Source organism: Martes martes (genome assembly GCF_963455335.1).
Source record: "Martes martes genome assembly, chromosome: 3".
Lineage (NCBI taxonomy): Eukaryota > Metazoa > Chordata > Mammalia > Carnivora > Mustelidae > Martes > Martes martes.
Genome location: NC_137890.1, coordinates 162815999 through 162834759, shown reverse-complemented (window position 1 = coordinate 162834759; position 18761 = coordinate 162815999). Strand labels below are relative to the sequence as shown.

Here is an 18761-nt window from a genome sequence, read left to right as displayed (position 1 = left end):
CAGACAGATGTGATATCACACAAAGGACTTTATAGGGCATGGCAAGGGATTTGGGGATTCCTCCGTCCCCCCAAAACATAATGAGGAGCCACTCGAGAGCTTTGAGAAACTTTTCTGTTTTTGAAGATGATTTTTTGCTACTGTATAGGACAGGAGGAGACAAGTCTGGAACAAGCAGAGCAGGTAGGAATGAGTCTAGGTAAAAGAAGAAAGCAGATTTGGACCTAGAATTGACTGCACTTGCAAATGGCTGGGTGACTAAGTGTGGGAGGGCAAGGCATCCTAAATGACCCTTAGGTTTTGGGTTTAAGCGACTGGGTGAATATTGGTAATGTTTACTGAGGTGACATTTACCTGGTTTGGGGATCAGAGGGCCAGATAGGCTGGGTTTGGGCCCCCAGGACATCTCAGGCTTTATGGGCAGGTTGCACACTTAAAAGTCTGGTAATGACTCGGGCCATCTTTTGTTTCCCTGAGAAACAACGTGTAAATACTGCTCTCACTGTCTTTTGTCTGGGCTGCCAACATGTCATCCACACTGAGGAAGACCCAGAAACTTCAGGGCCACGTGAGCCGTGGCCATAGCCCCTGTGGGCAAGCATTGGAAGTCCCCCAGGAGACCCGGGTAATGCTGGTGGCAGGCATCACCACAGGATCCACTTTGACAAATATCACCCACAGTTTACCTTGGGAAAGTTGGTATGACGCCTAACCATTTAGAGGAACCAGAGCTTCTGTCTGACAATTAACCTTGATAAACCGTGGACCATGGACTTTGGTCAGTGGGCAGACATGGCGGAGTGCTGCCCAAAACAAGACAGGAGCTGCTCCTATCATCGATGTGGTATCATGGGTCTACTACAAAATTTTGGGCAAAGGAATGCTCCCAGAGCAGCCTGTCATTGTGAGTGGCATTGTCATTCAGTAGAAGAGCTGAAGAGAAGATTAAGGGTATGTGTTTGTGTCTTGGGGGGTCGGGGGACTGTGTCCTGGTAGTTTGAGGGAGGTTCATTAAATGCTAACAAGCGCTTTTCTAAATAAATACAATACAATCCAATCCAATACAATACAATCCAATACAATACAATACTGCCCTCAATGGCCCTGGCATTGTTTAAGGAAGGGCTCTACAGATTGTAGCTCTTCTTGTCCTTGGAGCAACAAAGCAGGTCCAGTTATCAGAGCTCCACAAGTTACGTACTTCACCACTGAATCACCTACCCTAAGATATGATGTTAAGAAAAGTTTGGGGAGTCGTTTTGACTTCTTTATTAGTGAATCTTAGATTAAAATATAACACACAGACAAGAAAGTGTAAACATCACACATATGCAGCTGGGTGAGTTATCAAAGCAGGCATGCCACTGAATACCCCTCAGGTCAAGCAGTGGCACATTATTGGTACCCAGAAGCCCAACTTATGCCCCCTCCTAATCACTACCCCATCTACCTCCCCAGAGGTAATTGCTCTCTTGACCACTAACACTACAGTTAAATTTTGCCTGTTTTGAACTTCCTATAAATGGAATTATAGGATTTTTTTTTTTTTTTTGGACAAAAGTCTGCCTTGTTTTGGAGTGCTTGAATCATTCAATGGGAATTAGAACATCTTAGTGGAAATTGTCTATAAATTTTGCAGAGAAACCCCCATGCCCATGGAGTGTGCAGGTTTGGAATAAAGTTTCCTAGAGTCCAGCGGTAACAGGTGGTGGCGTCTACCTGGAGAGAAAGGAAAATTATGTAAAAAGGAAATTCTAAAGGAGACATTTTTGAGCCTGTGTGAATAGAACTAAGGACAAAAAATGCCAGATGGAATTTAAAATGTGGAAAGTGGGAGGTCAGCTCACTGCTAAGGACAAATTATAATGGCAAATGTAAGGTAGGACTTTTACAGAAAAATGATTTTCTTAGGATGGTTGGGGTAAGGGACCATTTGGAGTGGTCCCCTATTGTATCCATTTGCAAAACCACAAGAGCAAGCTCCTAAAAGCCAATAATAAGGAATAAAACTATATAATATAGTCTGTTTTATGTAATACAATAAAAAAGATTAAGGGATGGTACAAGCTTGCAATTGCCAGCTAATTACAAGCTGCATGAGTGATGAAAGGGACTTTATGATCTGACGCCTGCAGTTTAGAGAAGCCCAGACTAGTTAAATGATGAGAGGCACACTTGGCTAGGGCATACCCTGAGAAGGGCAGAGCTGGGGCCAGAGCCTCGGCTTCGAAGACATTCAGGTCTTCTGGACTACCTTCCTTACGGAGTCAAGATGTATATATGAAGGTTGTGGTCCGAGATCTCAGAAAGATCATATTCAAGGGATATTTTGCATAGTAGTCGTTCTTCTTTCCCGGAAGACTATGGGACACTGGTAGTGGAAAATTGTTCCTTAAATTTGGGAGCGGGGCTGACTATACTCACATGCACCAGGAATAGAATTATTCTTTCTTCTCCCTGGATGCTCTTTTCCCATTTCTTCAAAAGCTGGCTCTACCTCATCCTTCAACCTTAGTTCCTTAAAGTTGTACCTAATTATTCTCTAATCAGCACTCAATGGGTTTTCTTCCTGGCGTTTATTAAAATAAGTATTTATTCCATGTATTTTTTGCATTGCTTGCTTGGTTGGTAAATCTCTTTGTCAACTTCCCCAACTATAATGTGGGTGCTAACCCTTCAGGGACAAGCCTGTAGAGTTCATAGCTGTAATCCCAGCACAGGCTGATTAGTTAGTGGGTGCTAAGTTAAGATTGCTTGAAGAGAAAATGAACAGACTTTCTAGAAGGGCTGGGTAGCAACCATGTGTCCTTGAATGGCAGGGTCTTGTAGAGGCAAATTGCAGTTGATATAAAGCTATACTACATCTTCGGGAATTTGGAAGCCATGTTTCTACGAGCATGTTTGAGTATTCCTGGTAACTTTAATTATGTCTCTATGGCCCCTCAGCTTGGAAATCGAGAGAAGCTGAAGATGACCCATCCTGATTCTCTTATTCCACCCTTCTTAAAGTCTGTCCAGTACAAAAAGATGTTGACTATCCCTATGGGCTCAGCATCTAGGACATTTTCCTGAGTTTGTTTCACACTGGGGAAATCAAGTGTGTTTTAAAGTGTCATCTTGATTCTATTTCCTGGATCATCCTAACAAATCTGAGATGCCTTTGGAGCTGCCTCACTGGCTGGTTTCCCTGAGTGTGGCTTGGAAATTCTGACGACATATGCAACAATTTGAGGTCCTTTGAGCTGGAACCAGTCTGCAACTGGACTCCCTATGGCATTTCAGAATATCATCAAACCTAGGGAACATTGTTCTTCCTCCCTGACCAGCCCAATGCAATGAGAATAAAGGTAGACTTAATTGAAGGTATATGCGCACACATCCATGATTTCTGTGGCTTGGGAGGCCACAGAACAGTGCATGAATGGTATGAGTAGTGGTTAAATCCGGGGAAATCAGGCCACCTGGGTTCATCAGTTTTTCTCTTTCACTTAGTGGCAATATGACTTGGGAGGGTGACTTGTCTCATCTGAGCTAATGCCTACCAATATGGGTGCCTGGATTTTTGCCTTTAGCGGCTAAATTCCATGCCTATGAAAGTCCCTTTCCCCTGGAATTTCTGAGCCCAAAAGGCATTTTTCAATCTCACACATGGTGAGAGATCACTTGGCAAATGAATACATAACTATCCTCATTACCTGGAAAACTTCAGGTAGGGTATTATTTATAATCAGTGGAGATGCAAAATAGCTTCTGGTGAAATATATTTGGCACAATATCCAGGCTTAGGGGGCATACTAATCAAGAATCAAGATGGCCCAAATCTCTAGCAGAGCAGCAGGTGCACAGGTAAGCAGAATTAGGGTGGCACAGGGCCAGAGGTATGGCTTTTCATCTTCTGTTATTTTCTTACTTAATCCACTGAGTCCCTTTTCCTCAAGTGAATGTGATAGTACGTGTTGGCAAAATAGTGCAGATGTAACTGAGACCATATGGTAGAGTATTTAGACAAATACTTTAATTTAAATAGCAAGTATCTGTTGTGAATACTTTTTTAAAGAGAACAAAGCAATAGTTAAAATGCCTTTAAAAAATAAGGCTGACACCATTCTTTGGCATCCGTTTTCATTATTTTTTCACCAGCTAAGGTTTGTGCATTAAAAATAAAATTTCCAGTTTCAAGAACTTTTCGGTCAAGTGCACATTTAACTAGGAAGTTCAAAATAAAAACCTTCAAGATTGGGATAATGATTTATCTCTTGGCTTGTTTATCCAGTTAAAAGTCAACGTTAACTGCAAAATAAGTGATCCATATCATCAAATAACAGTTAACAGTCTCTTGGGTAAGTTAGTTTAAGGGGCGTGAGATAAACAGACGAATTGATTCTTAGGCTGCATAACAGTTTTGCATACTCTGTTATATTTTATGTAGATTTTGCATATGTCCTTCAGCTAAATCAAAGCATAAGCTTGGATAGTCGATTTACTGCTAAACTGGGCTGATTATTAGTAAACTAACTAGTGAATTACAAATTAACTTTCAGTAGTTTGGATTCTGTTGGCTTCTGTCCTAATCTTGAAGAACTGCTTCATTAACTTTGAGATTACTCTGGATTATCTGGGTGGGCACAATGAAATCACAAGAATTCTTAACAGTGGAAGAGGGAGGCAGAACTGGAGGTCAGAACTACGCAATGTGTGAAGGACTCCACCTGACCCCCATTACTGGTTTTGAAGCTGGAGGATGGTGGCCAGGAACTAAGGAATGTACATGGTGTCTAGAAGCAGGAATGGGCTAGAAAATATATTTTCCCCTAAACCCTCCAGAAAGGAGTACAACCCTGCCAATACTGTGATTTTAGCCTGGTGAGACCACTGATATCCCTGAAAAATTCCCAGTGATAAAACACATCAAACTAACATAGAAATAAGAGGACACATTGAGTTTGTGTTGACCTACTGATGGGATTTCTTTGGGTCCTTAGCCAAATTTCATGGGAGCCCCTCTCAATCTCCTTTAGGTCTTGGGCACTTGGCTTCATATTTGCAAATGCCTGTGTTTCCCTGTTAAAATAGATAAGGTTGTGACAATGGGCATAGAGAATGATAGTAGTGGTGAGACACTAAGTCTATGTGTTCAATGTCCTCTTTTACAGTTGAGAAATTTGAGGTTTAGCTAGGTGGAGGGATTGCCATGATCTGGAATTCCATTGATTTCACTGCCTTCTATTTAACAAATATGAATTGAGCTGAGGAGAGGACATGACAATAGCAATATATGAAACTCATGTTAAAAAAAGTCAATATAGTTGACCCAATGAATGGCACAGTTGGTTTAGCCTCTGACTCTTGATTTCAGCTTGGGTCATGATACCAGGGTCATGGGATCCAGCCCTGCATGGGATTCTGCACTCAGTGGGGAGTCTGTTTGGGAGTCTTTCCCTCTGCCCCTCCCCCCACACTGGTGCACATGCGGTCTCTCTCTCCTTTCTCTCAAATAATAAACAAATAAATAAATAAATCTTTTAAAAAACCTGTATAGTAAAAGCAAATTCTGTATCATTAGCATCATGTATACTTGAGCAATAACCATAAATAAAAGCATTCGTTTCTTAGGTAATGTAGAAGTCTATCATTCTAAGTCCAGGTTCCAACTGATTGATAGTACGATACTGAAGAAACATCTTTAACCAGAAAATTGCCAACTCACTCTGTCTCTGTTTGAAGGCGTGTTCTGCATTTTTGATGGGTTGTTGGAAACAGGTTAGCTAAAGTAACACTTGGGGGAAAGCCTAGTTTATTGACTTCGTGAACATGGAACTGCATTCTTTTTTCATGGGCTCAGAGGGAAGGAGACTGGCATGAGTATCAAAAAGATTGTTCTTGATCTTTGGAACACAGACATTTGATTTTACCATTAATTTCATATTGTACACCCTGAAGTAATTTTCAATATATGTTGTTTGGCTGTATATTCACAGCTGATATTTTTATTTTAATTATGTATTATTTTTATTATATATGCATATATATGTGTGTGTGTGTGTGTGTGTGTGTATAGTAAAATATATATAATTTTTTTTTTACTGAGAGAAGGATGATGACATAGTCTGGAAAGAAACAACCATGCCAGAAATGTAAGATGCTGGAATGTTTCAACTATGCTGTTATTCATGCATGAGTGATGCTATCATGTCACCCAGTCAGCATGACATAAGATGTGAGCTGTTTTTCTGTGTGATCAATAACATTTCCACAGATCATAAAATTTCACTATAGAAAATTTGGAAAATAAAAGTGTGAAGAAGAAAATTATTTACTAATAACTATATCACTCAGAGATGAGCACTTTAGGGTTGCTATGTATTTTATCTTTTGCGATATTCTTTGTGTGTATTTTTCAAATAACAAGATGGGGTGAGGTGCTCTATTTTGTAAAATTTAATATACCACATGTATATTCCCAAGTTATGAAATATTCTCCCCAAACCATAAAATCTATGATGTCCCTCAATATGCTGAAGCAATCCCCAATTTTTGGACATAAAATCTATTTTTTGCTCTTTAAAATAACATCACAATGGGTGTCTTTGAATATATTTTATATTGCTTTGATTGCTTTCTTGGGATAAATTTCTAGACCCGTAGTTACCAGGATGAGCAGTCTGGGAATTTTCCTAGTATTGACTCAGGGTTTTCTGGCCCCATTCCAATGGTAGGGACTTTTGATACAGAAGACTAGAGGGGAAGGTGGTTGTCTTCCTTGCTGGGGGACCTACCCCTCTGAATGTATTTCTGGGGTACAGCCTAATATTCTGTTTTGATAGAAGAGTTTCTTTTTAAACCATTTTCCTGGAAGGGGAGTACTTGTGGCTAAAAAAAATCTTGTTTTTTAAATCAGATCTGCAAATCACGAGTTTTTATGACTAATGCTGATGAGCTGATGAAAAAAATGGTAATGTGGATACAAAAATTGTTTAAAAATTTAAAAGGAGAATATACATATTTGAGGTTCTTCCTCTTTTGGAATTTTCTTGAAGTCAGAAAATCCTAGCCCATAGAGGACCTGACACACACTTTCTTATTAGGACATTCTGGTTGTTTGCTTGTTTTTAGAGAGGGGAGGCAGAGAATCTTAAGAGGCTCCAAGCCCAGGGCAGAGCCCCACGTGGGACTTGATCTCACAGTTCTGAGAGCATGACCTAAGTCAAAATCAAGAGTCAGACACTTAACTGACTGGACCACCTAGGTGCCTCTCCTGTTAGGACATTCTTAACAGCATTTACAAGGAGATCATGCACATTGGCCTTGAAGACCTTTAAGGACAGTAACCCTTTCCAACCTGAAATCTTGAATATTTATAAACATTGTGTAGAGAAGTGGTCTCGATTTCCTTTTTTTGAGTGTGTGTGGGTTCCAAATAAACCTTTCATATGTTTCTAACAATGGTCTTGGGCTTAAAAACACCTGCATTGCCCACGAATAATAGCAACTACCATATGTAGGAAATCGCCTTTGATCCAGGCAGTGCTCTAGGTTCTTCGTGTATCTTTTTTATTTCTCGAAACAACTTTTTCCTCCCCTTCAGTATTTATTTAACAGATGAGGAAATGGTGCCTCAGAGAAAGGACTCTCCTTAAATCTGACATGTGCAAAACTAGATCTATTCAGTCTATGTTCATTACCACACTCCTCCTCTGTGGTTCTGAATGAGGCTCTTATATCATAGCAAGTCATTTCTGTGCTTCCCTGGCATTATTTCAACCACTAATTCACTCATTCATTCCTCACATATTGAGCAAATATCTGAAGACTCTAGGGATAGAAGAATGACCAAATGGCCAATATTTTGATGGCTTTGGGAGGAAGGCGGGGAGATGTACAGCACATTGCATTGTGATGGGCCTGGGAAAGAAGGGTGGTAAACACTGTTGGAGTATCTGACCTCGAAAGTGAGGCCAGTGACCTTGAGGTCTACTCCTGTTGATTTTCAACTATTTCTCTAATATTCTCTCATAGTAACGTTTACTCTCACAAGTGTTCACATACGTTTGTGTGTCATCAAAAACCCTCCTACGACTCATTCAAGTTTAAATGTTCTGAAAAAAGTGATGTGTCATTTACAAGTAGCCAAATGTTTTTTGTTTATGTTAGCAGCAAAAATATACATGTTGTTTTATTCCAAATATCATCGGTCAGCAAATCACTTGAAGGACTCATAAACTGTAAAATATCCTTAGAGTGCATACTGTGAACTTGTCAACCAACAACTATTTAATGGACATCTGCTATATGTAAGACTATGCTAGGTGGGGTAGAAGCTTCAAAGTGGTAATAATGATATAAAAATGATTTCTGCCACTAGGGCAGTAAACAAGTGCCAAACAGTTGCTCAGACAGTGTCGGTAAAGATCAGGGGAGATGAAGCCAGCTTGCAGCAATGGTGACTGAGGGGTGTTAGGGGTGTGGGCTGCTTGTGCCTTCCTTACCTGTGCCTGGGGATAGTGAGTGTTATCTTCCTGGGCTGAGCAGGGTGTATTATCAGAGCCAGAGAACCTTTAGGATTGAGGGGCTGGGTCACACCACCAGGGGCCAGCAGGACTGGCAGTGGTAATATCTGAGAGCAAGGGATTTAGAATGGATAGTGGAGGAGAGGGTGGGTGACCGGGGCTGTAGTTCATCCCGCTTAGCTCCCTCCTTTGTCTTCCCCAGCAAGAGAGGCTAATGTGACCTGTGGATGAGCTTCTCCCTGAACTTGGGTCTCCAGAGAGCTGCTTCCCTAAGTCACAAGGGATGAACTGTGACAACCAGGTTGATGCCTGACTGAGACACTTTGTATGCCTGGACCTCTGGGCTCTGTAGGCTTGAGGCTCTGATTCTCAAAGTGGGTGCTCTCTTTCCAGTCAACGCAGTAAGGGTTCCATTGAATTAAAAGCCATTGTTGTTACCCAGCACTGGCAGCTCCTTGCATCCAGGGATCAGCAGCTGAGAATCATCTACATCATGGCAGGGTAACTGCCCCTTATCTGCAAGGGGACCAGAGCTGGCATGTCAAGTGGGGATAGGGAGGAAAACATGTGGGACTCAGGTCATCACTTGGGTACCTCTAGGTACTTCCTTATTTTCTGGAATTCTTCCAGAATGTATTTCCTAAATGTTCTTCCTATGATTCTGTGGCAGATAAGGTTGAAAATCGCTGAGTGAATCTCCTTCCTCATTCTGTTTCCTTTCTGAGATAACTCTCATTGTATGCATGGTAGCTAGATAATGGATGTTATCATTCATCGAGAGGAGAGATTCAAAATACACCTCAGACAATAAAACCTCAAGTGCTTTATTTAATCCGGAGAATAACAGAACACACACAAAAAATATGGTAATTGAAAGTACAAGAAAAACATAGTTTTTCATCTTCTTACATCCCAGACTTGTATTTTTTCTTTTTTTCTTTTAATACTTGCAATTTAACAAAATACTGTAGTTTTCTTTGTTATGATAAACTTACCCCTACTTACTTTTTTCTTCTGAAAATTATTTATGTTTTACTTTTTTAGATATGAACTGTCTCTTCTAGGATTAAAAAGAATAGCTCTATTGAGATTGTTTCTTTTCCCGTGAGAGATTTCTCAAGGTATATTATGTAAACAATCATTTCTCATGAAGGTTATATATTGTTTTCCTCTTTTCAAAGAGAAGGCTAGTATTACCCACATATTCCTTTCTTCTTTCCTTTAACTGTACCCTAACATTGGGTTGCTGGCTTGTGGAGTAAGATCTTTCTGGAGTGAGGAAATTCAAGTAGAAGGCTCTGACACTATCTATCCCCAGACAAGACAGTACAGGGGGTTGGGGGTGGGGTTGAGTGAGCCAGGTGGTGGGTATTAAAGAGGGCATGTATTGCATGGAGCACTGGCTGTGGTGCATAAACAATGAATCTTGGAACACTGAAAAAGTTAAAAAAACAAAAACAAAAAACAAAAAAAACAATATTGCATCAAAGGGTCCTGGACAGAGTAGTGCCACCTTGAGGGATATAAAAGATGCTAGATTGGTGGTCCTTATCATCTCTTCATTTAATTTACCAGTATAGGCCCTCCAAAAAGTTGAGCAAACAAGGTAAGGTATCTTTGCTAGAACAGATTAATAAACCTCATAACCATATAGTATATAGCCATTGATTTGGCAAACACATTCTTTTGGAACCCAACTGGAAAAGAAGATGAGAAAAAATTTCCATTCACATGGAAGAGAAAAGAACATGCATTTATAGTTTTACCCCAGGGCAATGTCCACCTTCTTGTTCTCTTTTATAATAGAGCCAGAGGAAATCTGCCTTTCCTTGGGTCTGTGGTTAGCTGGATATAATACCCCTCTTCTGGGAGATGTCCATGTCCCTGAATCTATGAATATGTTACAGTACATGGCAAACAGGAATTGTAGGTGTGATTAAGTGAAAGATATGAGATAGGAAAATTATCCTGGATTATTTGGGTAGGAGAGCAAAGTAATCACAAGGGTCTTGTAAGGGAAGGGCGGGGGTGAATCTTCACAAGGATGATTGCGACTTCATCAAGTCAGAGTCAGAGAAAGCAATGTAATAATAGGAGCCCAGGAGGGAGGGAAGAAGGAGAGGAGGCAGGGAAGGAAAGAGGGAGGCGGAGGGAGATGGAGAAAGACAGAGATTTGAAAATGCTACTCTGTTGGCCATGAAGAGATCTAGAGGTCACGTGCTGAGGAACGTAGCAGAAACTAGAAAAGGCAAGGACATGGATTCTCCCCTTGAGTCTCCAGAAACAACACAGCCCCTTTTAGGACATCTGACCTCCACTTGTGTAGTTTTAAGTCACCAAGTTTATGGTAATTTATTATGGCCAGAATAGGAAACTAATAAGGATTTCCCAGAGTGATGATAGGAAGTAGGGTGGTTTCAGGGGTCCTGAATTTAGCAGCTAATGACATATTCTAGGTCCTAAATTCTTTCTAAAATTTCTCCTTCACATCCTCAGTGTGGTTTTGACTAATCTTTTCATGGTGACAAGATTGCTGTTTTGGTTCAAAGCTTCTCATCTCACACCTCACTCTTCAGTCAAGAAGGGAGAATGACTTTTGTGTTTATTTTTTAGTAGTAAAGAACACCTTCTCATACAGCAGAATGGTTTTTGGCCTGTCTGTCCACTGTTTTTTGTAGTTACCTTCAAGTCGGGATAGCTAAAGGAAACATTGCAGGGAATTGTGTGATATTGAGATATGCTGTTGAACAGGTAAGTGACCTTTGAACCTCTGGATTCTCTTGTCATGTTCGATAAGGATGAGAGCTGGCATTCAGGGCACTCTCCCCCAAGTGAAACATTTGTTGTTCTCAACAAATATTATCCAAATATTATTAAATATTTGGAGACACCATTAATAAAGTATCATGCACAGAGTGTCATAGGATATCAAACAAAATTTAATTCCGTGAGTAGCTGTGGAAACATCCATTACCCCAAAGGTTTGTAATCTTTTGAAAGCTCTGAATGCAAACCTCTTTTTAAAAAGACCAAAATGTACTTATTTGCCTGTAACTAATACTCTCTCAAGGTGATTTTTGCTCCATAAATAGATTTCATTGACCTAGTCCGTTTAGGAGCTTATTCAGTTAATTACACCGTGTTTTGTTCTGAGGTCCTGCTGAGCAGGAGGATGATGTCATGGTTCACTGGCATACCTTGTCTGTGTGGAAAGTTGGTTGGATATCTTCACCAGGGCAGTTGCAACTTCATCGAGGCTCCACCGTAGCTCAGCTCAACAGCTCTGTAAATGACAGTCCCTGTAGGAAGCAAGTCCCTTTGCGGAAGAATGCAACTGATGAGAGATGGCTCTGACTTAATTGAAATCTTTTCAAGTTGCTCCCATGTTCAGGAGCGCCTGGGTGGCTCAGTGGGTTAAAGCCTCTGCCTTTGGCTCGAGCCCTTCATTGGGCTCTCTGCTCAGCAAGCAGCCTGGTTCTCCCTCTCTCTCTCTGCCTGCCTCTCTGCCTACTTGTGATCTCAGTCTGTCAATAAATAAATAAAATCTTTAAAAAAAAAAGTTGCTCCCATGTTCAACAAGAAAGGAACTCCTCAAGGATACATTCAAGAGGAGATTAAAAAAACCAAACAAACATAGTATTTCTTATGGGTAACAACAGTGGGATCACTTTCAGTCTTACTGCATAAATCCTCTGCGGCCATGGAACAGCCACAGGACTGTCCATCAAGGACAGAAGTGAGTTGTGGTGGAAAAGGTACTGGCCCATGACTTGGGGGATGTGGTTTCTAGGTGTGGCCTGTCACTAGCACCGTGGGCAGGGCAGGGAGTGGGCATAAACCTTTACCTAACTCTTCCATGCTGGAGAATGCCATGTCTTGGACATACTACCAGTACTGCCACTGACTGTTACTTGTGAGTTCTTACTGGCAGCTAGTACTGTCATAGGTGCTTTACAAATCTTAGCTCATTAAATCTCCACGGGCCACCGAATGTCAGTATATCTCCATTTTCACAGATGTGGAACTGAGGCTTAAAGAGGCTTAAGATCATATGAGTATGCACACTTCCTTCTTCAAGGCCTATGACATGCAGGGTTGGTCTTAGCAACCCCTCACATTTGCAGCGGTGCTTCTCAGCCTTGCCTGTGCATGGGAATTGCTGGGGGAGCCTTAAGAATACTGTTGCGTAGGTCTGTCCCCAGGTATGTTGACGTCATGTGTTCAAGCTGCAGCCTGGGCAATGAGATTCTTAACGCGCCCTGGTTTATTTTATTTTGCAGCCAGAATCAAGAACCATTGCTTGACATGAAATTGCAAGGCTGAGAAGACCGAGGCACTTTCCGATTTTGGAGCCTCAGTTTTCTGAGCCAGCTGTCTTTTCTTGGAATAGCCTCTTGAGGGCCTACTATAAATGCTAGATTCTGTGGCTGGGACTAGCCTCAGGGAAGCTCTAGAAATGTAAAGTATTTGAAGAAGGAAAGGAGTAAATATTTGGGAGGAACACTTGAATTAGTTAGTTTAGGGCAGCTTTGATGTCACAGGGCATCTGAAGTGTCAAAGGGTCTGTGTTTGATGATGGGATGGCCAGTTTCCCTATGATCCGCTGATCATCACCAAGACCAGTGAGAGTGATGCAAAAGGCCACAGGTATGGTGGACTATATAAAATCACGCATGCTAGATAAAACAGTAGGAAGGGAGTAATTGGGCTCACTTCTTGGATGCCCAATTAACTGTTACATGTGACCATGAGCCATTTAGTAAATTACTTTTCCTAGTGTACTACATGGTATGGCAAGGGGGCAAAAGAGTTATTTACTTCTGAGCTATTTGTCCACTCTCCTAGTCTTCACCACTGAATGCTTTCTTGTTTTAAAGAAAGGGGTTTGTTGGACAACATGGTATTTCAAAATCAAGAATCTTCTGTGTGTTTTAGAAACTGAAATTTTTTCCTTCCTGGAAAATCTTGCTTGCACCCCTGTCTTTCCATTAGAAGGGAGTTCTTAGTGTGAATCAAAACATCCTCAAGATGAAGGGGGAAAGGAAGGAGAAAGGGTATGGGCTTAATTAATGCTGGGTGGAATTAGGGACAATTTTCATGAACAGATAAAATTACAGATGATAAGAGGAGTGTTGGAACACTTCACAAAAGCGTGTGTCTATATGATCTTCATAAATTGGTATTGAGCAGAGAGCAGAATGAAATTTTTTTAATCATTGTTAAGAATAGGTTTTTAGTTGGTCCTCGGATTCATACATGTCAAGCATAAGAATTTTGAGGTGACTGAAGGAGGAGAAATCCTAGTGAAAAGAAAAAAGAAAAATGAGATTTTTCCTGAATAGAAACCTGAGTGCTACAGAGAATTATCTTTTAGTGAAACCTGGCCAGGAACACGCTTAATCTCTGTCTCAGTTCAGGGTGAATTGCGTGTCAAGTTCAACTTTCCAAGTAGTTTTAATAATGTCAAACTATTAAGTATGTATGTATGAGATTAGATAAATTCAGTCTTTCATTTCTCACCTTTTAGAAAACTAATTGTGAGCAGATTATAGTAGTCATGAAATATTTTGACTGTCTCATGGCATTGATGATAAAGGCAGAAGTCAAAGAAGAGCTATATCTCCAGCAGGCCTTTTATTCATTCCTTTATGAGAAAGAGTATTCCCCAACTATGCACATACTTTCTCAAACACAGTTGGAATGAAAGAATATTTCCCTGCATCATATTTAAAAATTAAGTATTGCTTAGGTGGCATAACTCGGTCTCTTAAGGAACTTATTTTGGTGTCAAAAACACCAGGCTCAATCGTTGTACCTGCCAAGATTAGTAGAGATTTCTAAGATCTCTTTTCTAGAGGACAAACCAGAATTTGGATCAAGGAATAAAATGAACTCCATTTTTCCCATTTCCCCGTTGACAACTATCTTTATGATGAAGTGTATTTCAGATTCACAGCTTAGGAAGAAGTAGCTCAAGGAATTGGGAGCAGACTGAACTGGGATGCTAGAAAAATGGCGAGGGCTTTCCACTGGATTCTGAAAACATTGTTTAAGTCTTCCTTTGTTTCAACATGCTTATTTGTTAAAGGAAGTTTGCAGGAGGTCATAGTTATGAAAGGAAATAGCTCAGACAGATGCTGGCATACTTTGATGACAGATTGAGGTAGTTGTTACCCTTTGGCTTTTCTCACCCACAGTTATTAATTTGCCATTATTGGCAGTGTTGGTGACCACTAACAATCCATCATGGGGCAGTTTCTTCTTCCTTCTTCCTCCTTCTTCTTCTTCCTCTTCTTTACAGGTTAAAGTGCAGGACTCTGAATGCCAGGGATGCCTCTTGCTGTCCACATATTGCTTGATGACTCAGCAATTTAACCGAGAGGATATCAAAAGCCAGGAAACACAAAAGCTAGAAATTTCACAGGTGAATTTTTACCAACTTAACACTTGGATTTAAAATTAGACATATGTTGAGAGTCTTTGTTTTCAATGGAGCAAAAGAACTATGTCTTGTATTTGTTTAGTGTGTTATGCAACATATCCCTATACAGGATCTCATTTGGTCTTTCAGTACCCTGGACATTGAGAACATTGAGATCATCCTCACTTGTTAAGAATACCTCAACACGGGGCACCTGGGTGGCTCAGTGGGTTAAAACCTCTGTCTTCAGCTCAGGTCATGATCTCAGGGTCCTGGGATCAAACCCCGTATTGGGCTCTCTGCTCAGCGGGAAGCCTGCTTCCTCCTCTCTCTCTGCCTGCCTCTCTGCCTACTTGTGATCTCTGTCTGTCAAGTAAACAAATAAAATCTTAAAAAAAAAAAAAAGAATACCTCAACACATTCATGGGACAACATGGAACTCTTACAGGAAGCATCAGCAGTTACGGGGTTTGGTTCGGGTTTTGCTCTAAACTCTGTCATGTCAGATTGGTGGAGTAACTTCCCTGAGCTATACTTACTCTTTGAAATTCTGGCCTGGAACTACAATTGTGCTGGAAAATTCTATGATCCTGTGACTTCAGAAACTTCTTTCCTTACCAAAAAAAAAAAAAAAAGTCAACCAGATTATTTGCGTTTGCTTATATATTATTCTCCATCCCCCAAGAGTTCCATTTGAGTGAAATATGTAGAATAAACCAAAATGAATAAAGCAGAACATTTTAAAACAAAGCACAGCTTATGTTTTCTCATATTATATTTTGGTTCTGTGAACAACTATGTATTGACTCTGGATTAGGCTTCACTTTTTTGTGATAATATAGAACTTGAACCTTTTTATTGAAGTAGATTTACTCCCACGATCTTGCCTTCTTTTCCCAAGCTCAAACTTCTTTCCCCCTTTCTGTTTTCCAAATTATAGCTTTCCGGATCCACTTTCTTGCATTTTTTTAAAAATTAAGTTTTTATTTTAATTCCAGTATAGTTAACACAGACTGTTCTTTCATCAGTGTTTAAAGTTTTCAGAGTACAGGTCTTTCATTTCTTTGGTTAAGATTATTCCTAGGTATTTTATCCTTTGGTACAATTGTGAATTTTTTTTTTAATTTCCTTCTGTGACTTCATTGTTAGTGTATAGAAATGGTACTGATCTCTGGGCCTTAAATTTGTATCATGCTATTTTACTGAACCTATTACCTCTAGTAGTTTTTGGTGGAATTTTTAGGATTTTTGATATATATATCCTGTCATCTGCATAATGACAGATTAACTTCTTTACCAATATGGATGCCCCTTATTTCTTTTTCTTTTCCAATTGCTGTGGCTAGGACTCCTAATACTATGTTGAATAAAAGTGACAAAGGTGGATACTTTGTCTTGTTCCTGTTGATTTTGGCTCAGATTGTGATCTTGGGGTCATGAGATGGAGCCCAGCATCCAGTTCTGCACTCAATGTGCAGTCTGCTTGAGATTTTCTCTCTCCCTCTCCCTCTGCTCCTCTTCTACATTGTGCTCTCGCCCTCTCTAAAATAAATTAATTAATTTTAAAAGATTCTCAATCTTTCACCATTGAGGATGATGGTAGCTGTGGGTTTTTCATATTTTGTTGCAGTGTGTTCCCTCTAATCCCACATTGTTGAGAGTTTTTGTCATGAATGGATGTTGACCCTTGTTGAATGCTTTTTCTGCATCTTTTGGGATGATCATATGATTTTTATCTTTCATTCTGTTGATGTGGTGTATGATGTTGATTGATTTGTAAATATTGAACCATCCTTGCATCCCAGGAATGAATCCCACTTGATTGTGGTGAATGACCTTTCTAATGTGTTGTTTTTGTATGAGGCTTGATGATATTTGGTTGAGGATTTTTGCAACAATGTTCATCAGGGATATAGACCTATAGCTTTCCTTCTTCCTTTTTCTTTCTTCTTTCTCTCTTTCTCCTCCTCCCCCTCCTCCTCCTCCTCCTCCTTCTTCTTTTGGTGTCTTTATCTGGTTTTGGTATCAGGGTAAAGCTGCATTATGGAATGTATTTGTAAGTTTTCCTTCCTTTTCTATTTTTTGGAATAGTTTGAGGAGAATAGGTATTAACTATTCTTTAAGTGTCTGATATAATTCACTTGTAAATCCCTCTAGTTCTGGACATCTATTTTTTGGTGGTTTTTTGATTACCAATTTAATTTAGCTACTTGTAATCAATCTATTCAGATTTTCTATTTCTTCTTGGTTCAGTTTTGGGAGACTGCATCTTTCTGGGAATTTATTCCCTTTTTTCTAGGCTGTCCAGTTTGTGGTATATAATTTTTCATAGTATTCTTTTATAATCCTTTATATTTCTGTGATATCAGTTGTTATTTCTCCTTTCTCATTTCTGATTTTATTTGGGTCCTTTCTCTTTTTTCTTGATGAGTCTGGCTAAGGGTTTGCAAATTTGTTTATCTTTTCAAAGAAACAGCTCTTGGTTTCATAGATTTTTTTTCTATTGGTTTTTAAGTCTCTACATCATTTACTTCTACTCTGAACTTTATTATTTCCTTTCTTATTTTTATCTTTTTTATTTTTGTCTTTTTCTAGTTCCTTCAGGCATAAGGATAGATTGTTTATTTGAGTTTTTTCTTGTTTCTTGAGGTAGGCCTGTATAGCTATAAACTTCCCTGTTAGAACTGCTTTTGCTGTGTCCCAGATATTTTGAACCATTGTGTTTTCACTTTCATTTGTCTCCATGTATTTTTTGATTTCCTCTTTGATTACTTCATTGAATCATAGGCTGTTTAGTATAATGTGTAGTCTCCACATGTTTGTTTGTTTTTTCCAGTTTTATTTTTCTTGTGATTTAATTCTAGTTTCATTCTGTTGTGGTCAGAAAAGATGCATGGTATAATTTTGATCTTAAATTTATTGAGGCCTAATATGTGATCTATTCTAGGGAATGTTGCATGTACACTTGAAAAGAATGTATATTTTGTTGTTTTTGGATGGAACATTCTGTATATGCCTGTTATACTCATGTCCAATGTGTCATTCAAAGACATTGTTTCTTTTTTGAAATTCTTTCTGAATGATGAATCCATTAATGTAAGTGGAGTGTTAAGTCCCCTACTATTATTGTATTACCATCAACTTCTCTCTTTATATCCATTAATATTTGTTTTAGGTTTTTAAGTACTTGAGTCATGGGTTCGCATGTATTTACAATTGTTGTATCTTCTTGTTGGATTGATCCCTTTATCATTAGGTAATGCCATTCCTTGTCACTTACTACAGTTATTGTTTTAAAGTCTATTTTGTCTGATATAAGTACTCCTACCCCAGGTTTCTGTTTTTTTTTGTTTTTTTGTTTTTTGTTTTGTTTTGTTGTGCTTCCATTTGCATGGTGGGTGTTTTTCTATCCCTTTACTTTCAGCCTGTATGAGCCTTTAGCTCTGAGGTGAGTCTCTTAAAGGCAGCATGTAGATGAGTCTTGTTATTTAAGCCATTCTGGCACTTTATATTTTTGATTGGAACATTTAGGCCATTTACCTGTAAAATAATTATTGATAGGCATGAACTTATTGCCATTTAAAAACTTGTTTTCTTATTATTTTGCAGTTCTTCTTTGTTTTTTTTTCTTTTCCTCTTGCTTTCTTTCTTTGTGACCAATGAGTACCTAGTGTTTTTTGGACTTTCTTTTCTCTTTATTTATTTCTGTATCTATCATAAGTTTTTGTGTTTGTGGTTACCAGGAAGTTCATATTTAACTCCTAAGTAAATAGCAGGCCATATTAATTTGATGGTCATTTAAATTCAAACACATTCTTAAAAAAAGAAGAAAA

General features: G+C 39.3%; 1 pseudogene across 1 annotated transcript; it reads left to right on the top strand.

The window, feature by feature from the left end:
* Positions 1–526: 526 nt before the first annotated feature.
* On the top strand, positions 527–11861 carry LOC308340304 (large ribosomal subunit protein uL15-like; annotated as a pseudogene). Its single transcript has 2 exons — positions 527–951; positions 11662–11861. The product of its transcript is annotated as a large ribosomal subunit protein uL15-like (transcript).
* Positions 11862–18761: the final 6900 nt, after the last annotated feature.